This window comes from Microtus ochrogaster, linkage group LG1 (genome assembly GCF_000317375.1).
Source record: "Microtus ochrogaster isolate Prairie Vole_2 linkage group LG1, MicOch1.0, whole genome shotgun sequence".
NCBI classification, from domain to species: Eukaryota; Metazoa; Chordata; class Mammalia; order Rodentia; family Cricetidae; genus Microtus; species Microtus ochrogaster.
In genome coordinates this window covers 23,454,709-23,463,835 of record NC_022027.1, presented here as the reverse complement: position 1 = coordinate 23,463,835, position 9,127 = coordinate 23,454,709, and the positions used below count along the sequence as shown (strand labels likewise).

Sequence of the window (9,127 nt, the reverse complement as noted above, 5' to 3'; positions counted from 1 at the left end):
GATCTCATCTGGGAATATTTTTCCATTCTAAAGGAACGCAGACGTGTGGGAGACGAGATCCCCAACGGCCTTTTGGTGCAGACAGACGCCAGACCACCTGGAGGGGATACCCGGGCTGCCCCGAGCCCCCAGCTTCTGGGTGTCACCCTGGCGCCCCCTGCCTCCCAGCCGTGCGGCAGCCGGGCCTCCTCCACCTGCAGGGGTCGCCCTGGGAGCGCGGCCCGCCCCCTTCCGCTGCGGCCTCCGCCCCCGGCCCCGCCTTGCTGGGTTCGCCGGGCTCCGCCAGGCCCCTCGGTGCCTCTCCTCGCGCAGCCGCCGCCAAAGCCTGGAGAAGTGGAATCTTGCCGCCGCTGCTCCCTGCGCGGGCCTCGCGGAGCCGCACTGGGCATGCTCAGTCGCTGGAGCCAGTGCTGCTCTAAGTAGGAAGCTCGCGTGCTGCAACCCGCAGCTGATCTGGGCGCTCAGCGGACTGCGAGACCTAGGAGCCGGAGCCGATAGAGCGTCGCGTAGCGCTGGTGAGCCACGCTTTCCTCCATGCCTTCAGCCCGGGAATCCGGGGAGGGGGTGGGGTGACCCGTAGTGAGGCGCGGGAGCCCGGCAGCCGGCGAGCCTGGCGGCTTGTGCCTCTGCGGCTGCCGCTCCGTTTCTGGCGGTCACCGCCGGCCGCCCAGCCGCAGCCCCAGCTGCAGCAGCTGCCGCTGCATCTGCAGCAGGCACCCGCTGCGGAGTCCTGCGCACCCCGCACCCGCGCCGCAGGGCCAGTGCTCTAGCTGCGGGCTCGCCCGTCACTCCCATTGCTCCTTCACTCCCATTCGCAGTTGGGGCTCGGCAGGGTAGGGCGAGGACACTGGGTCGCAGGGCTGTGCCCAGGCGGAGACTGCGGAGGGCAAAGTGCGGGTGGGCGCGGGCGACGAGCAGCGCACGCCCCCTTGCCCTGGAACCGGCCTGACCGCCCGGCGGCGCGCTCCTGCTAGACACTTAGAGACCTGGCCAGCGACTCCAGGGGTGCAGGGAGCCCTGCTGCCCAGAGAGGAGACGGGGGTAAAGTTCCTGTCTCTTCTGCAAAGCAGAGAGCGTTTTAACTAGAAAAATGGCTGTGTGCCGAGGGCTGGATCAGGGAAGCCGGTCGGTCCCGAACGTCCCACTGCTTCTCGCTGGGAGGAGTGGTGTCTCATACGCCAGAAATGACATTTGTGCGAAGAAAACTAGCTGGGCGGAGGGAGGGATGCGGAGTCCCGTAGAAACAATGAGAGGTGGTCCCTCCATGTCTTTGGCGGAGAGGCGCAAAAGGCCAAGGGCGTGTGGGGCTTTAAAGAAAAAAAAAAAAAGAAATTGGAGAAATCAGCTAGAGAATTGGAACCGTTTTTTTGTAGCCAGGTTTCTCACAACCACGATTGTCCCGATCACTTGGGGATGGACTGAGTGGTTGTAGAGGGCTCACGTGGAGAGAATTAGGTCAGTGTCAGAAGACCAGTGGGCTCTTAAAAGGGGTAGTTTGAGAAAGTCCTGTCATTGTGCCCAATGGATGTCTTAAATCAAAGTCATAAAAGAGCATCATAAAATGATAACAGCAATATCATTTTAATTTCAAGAAATAAGAAACTTTGTGATGCTGCCCTTTTTGTTATTTGTTTCACTGACTTAATAAATTATGGCAGATGCTCATCTGTTTTAGGATCTGATCTCTTACATCTTTTTTTTCTCTCTTATCATGATATTGCAGATAGTTTCTTGAAATGGCCACGGTAGACCTGAACTTGTGTGGCTGACCTTGTAGAAACAGGACACTCGAGGGATGTTTTTTATGAACTTAGAAACAGGCTTTGTTTGTACCTTGAAAGCAGAATTTGCTCAACAGTTTCTCAGAATTCGGAGGCTCATAGCAGAGTCTTAGAAATGGCATCTGTTTGGAAAGATGGTATTTGTCCTGAGAATGGGGACCCCTCCCCCTAGGCAGACAGAAATGTGATGAGAGCCAGGTGTCAGGAGTGCAGAGTGGTCCCATCTATGGAGTGTGGGCGAGGGGGGGGGTGTGCCGAAGGTGGGGAGATGCCACAGGTACAAGATGTCCACCACTGTCCTTTTGAACTTGATGTGCTAGATTGGTAGGTGCCTTCAGAAAGTTCTCAGAAACAACACACTTGCTCAGAACCTGTGAGAAAGGTATCAGCTTGAGACCCTTTTCTGGTGAAGGTGTGGATGTCCTTTTACATTGTTAATACTTTCTCTAAACTGTTCATCTTCAAGGACCCGGCAGAATCCTTCCTTCTGTGACTTCATAGCGTAGGAATTGAAATACTTTGAGGGTCTGCAGGGTTCCAGAGGAATCTTTTACGTTTCGTTTCTGTAATATGAACAGAGACTACAATATGACTACAACATTGTTTAAGGAAAGACAAATATTACAAGACCACATGTGCAAGCAATATTCTAGAACAGTTATTTTGTATGTCATGTTTCTATTTTCTGAGGACTTTTCCTGCCAGAGGAGAAACAGCAAACAAACATTGGATTCTTTTTCTGTTACAGCAGGAATCAGCACTTGAAACCCTTGCCATGACTGTTAGACATGTGTTCTGTTGCTTACCCAGACTAGTGGGTATCTAAATGTATCTATGACAAATGGAATCTTAGTATCTCTCTATTTCCCCTACACCTTTAAGACAGACAAAACCTTTGTGATAAAACACCGTAACTATTCCAGAGATCTGCTACAGTGTTTTGTGAGACTGACAGCTACTTAGTACAAGGCATTTAGGATGAGTTTTAGGAAAATACTGTCTTAAGTTATTACTGATTTTGAGGGTGATACTCTCCTTCCCTGGGTTAAGGAAACTAGCATTTGATTACGGTCTGTCACATGATAGGACTGATATTAAACTTTTTGCATATACTGTCTGGTATGTGGTATATGTGTGCATGCATTTATGTGTATGTGTTTGCAGGTACTAATCATGTGCACATGGGGTGGTCAGAGGGCCCTTGTAATGTAGATCCTTATACTTTCACCTCTTTTGAGACAAAGTTTCTTCTTCATTGTTCATGTCTATGTATGCCAGGCCAAGTGGCCTGAGAGCCTTGGGGAACCATCCTGTCTCTACTGTTCATCTTACACTAGAAATACCGTGTTACCATCCTGTTACCATCCTGGCTTTAATGACCCTTCTGGGGACTTAAACTCAGGTCTGATGGTGTCTTGACATAAATGTCACCTGCCCAAGAAAGCTTTAAGAGGCGGAGATTTGTGACCCCGTAGCACTTTCATTGTTACATTTTCTCTCCTAGGAGACTATTTCATTGTGTGCCATTTTTATTCCCTAAGCACCCTCTTGCAAGACATAGACGATTTGTTTAGGATGAAGTTTGATGAGAATAGCGTGTCTTCCAAGTGATGTGGGTGCTGTACGGCCCTCCCATATGTCTTTTAAAATGGTTTTGTGTTTATTTATTTTCAGCTGTGTTGTCGTACTAGCAAATAGAATTAAATCTTGGGACGATAAGGCCTAATTACCCATTTTGGAGTGTTATTAGCACACATTCTGTGTGACGATGTGTGTTGATGACATGTTTTGCTGCTGTGATGGCTCGTCAGAGGCAGGGCGACAGCTCTATGATTATGGATCTGGTAGGATTTGATAGAAAGACCACCAAGCAGGGTCTCCATAGACTTCGCTTGCGTGTCCTGCCTTCTCTTTCACTCCAGCTCACTCTGTGACTTGGCTGTGCCAGTTCACATCTTGGGGTCCCAGTCTCCCCATTTGTCCAATGAGATTTGCAGTAGAATTTGCAGTAGAATGTGTCCTCTGGTTGTTGACTGAGTCCTTCTTGGCCTGGCTCAGAGGTCTGTAATGCAGCCAGCCATTCAAGGAGGGAGGGATTCGCTTAGAACATATAGGCTGATTTTGTGCTTCTCAGAGCCTGTCCTGTCCTTGTTTTGTCTAATATCCTTCCTTCTTGGTCAGTTCCTGCCTCCTATTGAGTTTTTCCTTTGCTACAGAATAACTGTCATAAATGAACTCTGTGGACTTGTGTCCTTCTGGGTAGGAGACAGCTGGGATTGGGCCGAAATGTATTCGAGTTGGAACTTTTTGTGTCATCTCCTGAAGAAAGACTTTCTGCTTTTAGGCTGCCAGGTCATCTAAGAAGATCCTAGCAGCTGCGGAGAAGACATACCGAGTCTTGGTTGCTGGGGTCTGTCCTGCATGCTTTTAGTAGTCTTTCCCGTGCTGGTTCCTTCACCTTCCGCCCTTAGTGAGAGTCGCAGCTCTAGGCTGTAGGAATTGATTGTCACTGCCATTTGACGTGCGCATCTTTGATGACTTGTGCGGGCGTTTATGGTCGGCTGCTGCTGTAGCAGGAGTGCCGGCTAGGTGATGATGGGATCGAGAGCAGGCCTGTTCCGAGTTATGCATGCACTGCTCTCAGAGTGCGCCCAAAGCCTACAATTGTTAATCTTTAAGTGAGGCAGGAGAGGAAAGCCAGAGTTATCGCACTACTTAAGAACAGTGAGGACAGGGACACCAGTGTCCCTGGCCCTCCTGGGGGAGGGGAGAGTCAGGGTTCTGAACCCCTGCAAGGAGCAAGGCTGGAACTGCAAACAAGGAGGAGAGTGGTAAGAACAGAAAGTAGGGGGAGGAGGCAACTCATCCTGTGGTGAAGACTGGAGAGGCCGGATCTGGTTAAAGGCATGGGAGGTCAGCACAGTAACTTACTAATTAACTAACAACAAAAGACACAGACAAAGCAAGAAAGAATTAAAGGGGGGGAAATCCCAATGTATAATTTCCTGGTATATAAAATGTATAACATGCATGAGTTCCCAGAGGCAAAGGAGAGAGACCGTAGGGAAGAATAATGAGGTGGAAATGTGCATTGAAGGTTTTCTTTGTGTTGGTGACTTGAGAATGTTAGGAAGTTAACCACTGTGCCCCTTCCCTCTTGTTGATGCTGCAGGATTTTGCCTGCTGGGCAGTACCTGGAGTTTCTGAAGTTTAGCTACATTGGCAAGTATGCTTCAGGAATGCTTGGAGTGGGAGGAAGTGTGGCTTTGTTATTTTTAGTTGTCTAAAAATACCGAGTTTTGAACTGAGCTGGAAGGAGGAGCGTGCATTTGGGAGGATGCAACTGGAGGGGACTTTGCAGCGTTCTGGAGAGGAAGGGCGAGTTCCTTTGCCGGGGACGGAAGGCTTGGCATTACTGGTGGGACAGGATGTAGCATTTCCCATCCACTACCCTAGAAATCAGATCTGAATTTGTATGCATGGTACACGTGAATGTTTTGTGTATGCAAAGTACAGTGCCTGCCTGAGGGCTGAGAGTCTGTCAGTGACATTTCCAATCGCCCTCCCTGAAATGATAATGATGATGATGGAGCCGGAGCCTCATTGGCCTCCAAATGAGGAGAGGTGCCCGTTTTCTTTGAGATTATACCCTTCCAATTTTGGGGTAAGAATCCCTTGTGAAGGAATGGGAATATTTTCATTTGGCAGCTTAATGGTCCATGAAATTGCTAAGTCTGGGAATCTGGTCCTGAGATGCCGAGTTCTGCCCTTGGGACTGAGTTAGTAGCAAAGCCAGACCAACACATAGAGCTTGTGGGTGGGCTACTGGAGCCCTGGGCCTTCCAGGAATGCAGTGTCACCCGAAGTCCCAGGAGCTGTGAAGGAACTCATTTTGAAAGTGCCCTGGGAACCAATGAGTATTTTTGAATTATAGCCCAAGGACGACAAGCAGAGGGCCAAGATGAAACATGGGGCCTGCGAGAGCAGACAGCGCGAATGGCCGAAACGTGACTCCTGCAGGCAGGCCTGGAGATGTAACTTGGCATTTGTTTCTTTGCCTGCAGACCTCTTTCTGGCAGAACAACATGCTTTTGCAATTTGGAGATGGTGATTCTAGGAATTGCTGTTGGAATCGAGACAAGTGAAATCAAGAATTGCTTAATAGTCGGCTTAGTGTGGGCCCCCGTGCTATCACGCCCTCCAGGATGACCCCGAGATGGCTAGAGGAAGCTGAAGAATGGTTGGCCCCTGGAATTGTTGGTTTTCACCTTGTTGGTGTTGGTGGTACTATTGGGGTGGGGTCAGGGGAAGAAGAAAGCTTCTAGGTTTGAAATATTAGTTTTACAGAGTAAATAACGCATTTCAGGTAACGAACGCGGTAGATATCTGTGCTTAGTGGGCCTGGAAAGGTCACTCAGTCAGTAGAGTACTTGCCTTTTCAAGCATGAGGACCTGAATTCAGTTCCCAGCACCCACGTAAAAGCTAGGCCTTGTGTCAGTAATCCCAGCGCTGGAGAGAAGAGGCAGAGAAGTCCTCGGGACTTGCTGACCAGCCAGTCTCACGAGGTTTACCTTTCAGCTGCTTTCAGAGCCCACAGTTAGCTGGAAGTTGCCTGTTGGTGGCAGGGTTATCACCTCTCAGGAGTAGCCCTCAAGTGCAGATGTCATCTGATTACAAATCTACTAGCAGGGTCCAGATATGATTTCCAGACATTGGAAACTGAGTTTCTCTGTTAACTCTCTGGGAAGATTCCAGGATAGATTTCTTCTGTAAAAATACAGACAAAAGCCGGGCAGTGATGGTGTACACCTTTAATCCTAGCGCTTGGGAGGCAGTGGGATCTCTGAGTTCCAGGGCAGCCTTGTCTATAGAGCAAGTTCCAGGAAAATCAGAGCTACACAAAGAATCTCTGTCTTGAGAAACCAAAAATAAACAAAATACAGGGGAATCTGGTAGGTAGTTGGCTCATGCAGGCGCTGGAGGGCTGAGTTGTTGGATGAGGATTTCAGGGCCTCCCCAGTAGTCCCAAGGCTAGCCTGAGGTTTTGGCTCCTCTGGCCTTGACACCCTCAGAGAGATGGCGTGTTTCTCTAGGCATCCTGCATGTGCTTTGCTGCTGACTGTGTTCTTAACTTGGGGTCTTTGTTTAGTTTGTTCAGTAGACTTGTTCTAGGCAAGGGCCAGGCTACCTTCTACATTAAATAGTTTGCATTGCTGGACAGTACCGTCTATAGGTGGACGTACTGTGTGTAGCTGGACAGTACCGTCTGTAGGTGGAAGTACTGTGTGTAGCTGGGCAGTACTGTGTGTAGCTGGGCAATACTGTGTGTAACTGGGCAGTACCGTCCGTAGGTAGAAAGGGAATCCTGGCATCAGCTAGGTTTCTTGGGTTGTTTCATTCTTGGTGGGCTAAGGTGATATAATTTGTGGCTGTGACTGAGGCCTGATGAGAACACTCAGTTACCGGGGCATAGATACCATGGGAAACACTCCTAAACCATAGGGTCTTTCTGCGTTAGAATGGAACTTTATTAGCAAAGAGAGACTATTGGTGATACCAGAGACCTCGGCTTCAGGGGCTCATTCCTTTATGCAGCAAATGTTTATTGAATACATAGTTGGTACCAGGCACTGTGCCCAGTCCAGGGAGATGGAGGAGCGTGCCACAGTGTTGGTGGAGGCCTGCACAGGGTTTTACAGGGGTGGTGAGAAAGGAAGCTGACCCTCCTCTACAGAAGTGGGGTGGTGCAGGGGCGAGGAGCTGTGGCGAATGGCCTCTGTGGAAATCCCCATTGCAGAAGCCTTTTCCTGGCTCCTTCCCCACCCTCGGCTCCTGGAGCTCTTGCAGCCTATCTCTGCCAACATTGGGATCCTTTTGTGAGGGTAGAAATGTGGCCGGCCATTTATATCTCCGCAGATCTTGATGGTGGGGTGTGTGTGTGTGTGTGTGTGTGTGTGTGTGTGTGTGTAGCACTTTTGCCCTGCAGGACACATTTGGCACTGCCTGAAGACATTTTGTCTTGCTCTTGAGTTAGAACGACTGGCCTTTGCAGGTAGTGGTCAGGGATGCTGTTGGCCAGTGTGCAGTCTATAGGGCTACGTTGCCCTGCGGAGAATATTGGGTGTTGGTGTTGAAAGATTAAACTCTTGGGGTCTTGGTATCGCTCTGTCATGTGGTAGCCACGTGTGCACCATGAGAGGGTTCAGTTGGACACCACAGTTATGCTGTGCCTCGCCGTCCCCACTGCACACAGGAAAGCTAAAATATTCGTCATGGTTCTGAGGACCTCAGACGTTAACAGGGGTTCAGGGTTTAGACCACCACTTGGCAGGCACCCAGCCTTTAGCCATTATTATTACTTTTGGTTTACCAAGGTTTGCTTTATGACTCAAAGAGCTCACCTTTCGGGGGGGTCCCTAGACCATCCCTCAGATGTACTCTGGTGTGAGAATTGGTTGTGTTTCTTGTAGTCCTAATTTGATTCTCTTTCTCTGTTCCCACCCCTTGATTCTAGGGCTCTCAATAAATAGCTTTGCCTTTCATCCCCTTTTTTCCCAGGGACCCGAGTTTATGCCCTTGCCAAACCTTCCCCTAGAGGGCTGAGAGAGTGATATTTATGATTTTCCTTAGCTTTGTCTATTTCGGGAACGGTGAGAAAGCGGGAAGCAGGTCAGGGGAGCTGCTGCATTGCTTCCTGCCTGATTGTCACTGCTTCCTCCGCCGTGAGTTTCAAAAGTGGGAGGCAGGTGGCAGTGCCTGCTTGTGACTCTTCCCTCTGCACCCACTAGCTCATCCCCCAAGCTAAGTGCCTACTACTTCCAAAATATCCAGTAATTGGGTCACAACATTATCTGCCTGCCAGGAATCATTTCTGAGAATCAAAGGAAAGACGCAGGCTTCCATCAGTGAGATCTGAAACATCTCTATGCTCTGTTTTATGGTTATTCCAAAAATAGAAATAGAGGAAAGCCTCTTGTCATTGCAGTGAGGTGGCTGTGTCTTCATGGCCTAGAACTGTGTCTTATTTTCACTTTGTAAAACTATTCGGAGCTCTTTCTACAGGGAGATGAGCCTTTGTGGGCTTCATTCAATGGATCAAATTTACGGTTGAATTTTTGTAACAGGAGTTTCGGGTTTTGGATGCTGTTAACAGACCACAGAAAATGTAAAAACAAAAGAACAAAAAACAACCCCAAACAATCCTAAGTGTCTTAGTTACTGTCCTATTGCTGTGAAGAGATGCCATGACCAAGTCAGCTTATAAAAGGAAGCATTTAATGGGGACTTGCTTACTGTTTGGAGGGTTAGTCTGTTATCGTCATGGTGGGGAGTATAACAGCAGGCA

The 9,127-nt window shown here is 49.3% G+C and overlaps 1 protein-coding gene across 15 annotated transcripts in view; it reads left to right on the top strand.

The window, feature by feature from the left end:
• The first annotated feature begins 336 nt into the window (after positions 1–336).
• Positions 337–9,127, top strand: part of Apbb2 (amyloid beta precursor protein binding family B member 2) — a 337,583-nt gene continuing 328,792 nt past the window's right edge. For 7 of the 15 annotated variants that reach the window (XM_026785184.1, XM_026785185.1, XM_026785193.1 and 4 more), the window contains exon 1: positions 370–515. The gene's annotated coding sequence lies outside the window, so the exon portion shown is untranslated. Of the gene's footprint in view, positions 516–9,127 lie in introns of all 15 variants that reach the window. The other 8 variants (XM_013350791.2, XM_013350789.2, XM_026785191.1 and 5 more) reach the window with 6 other exon arrangements.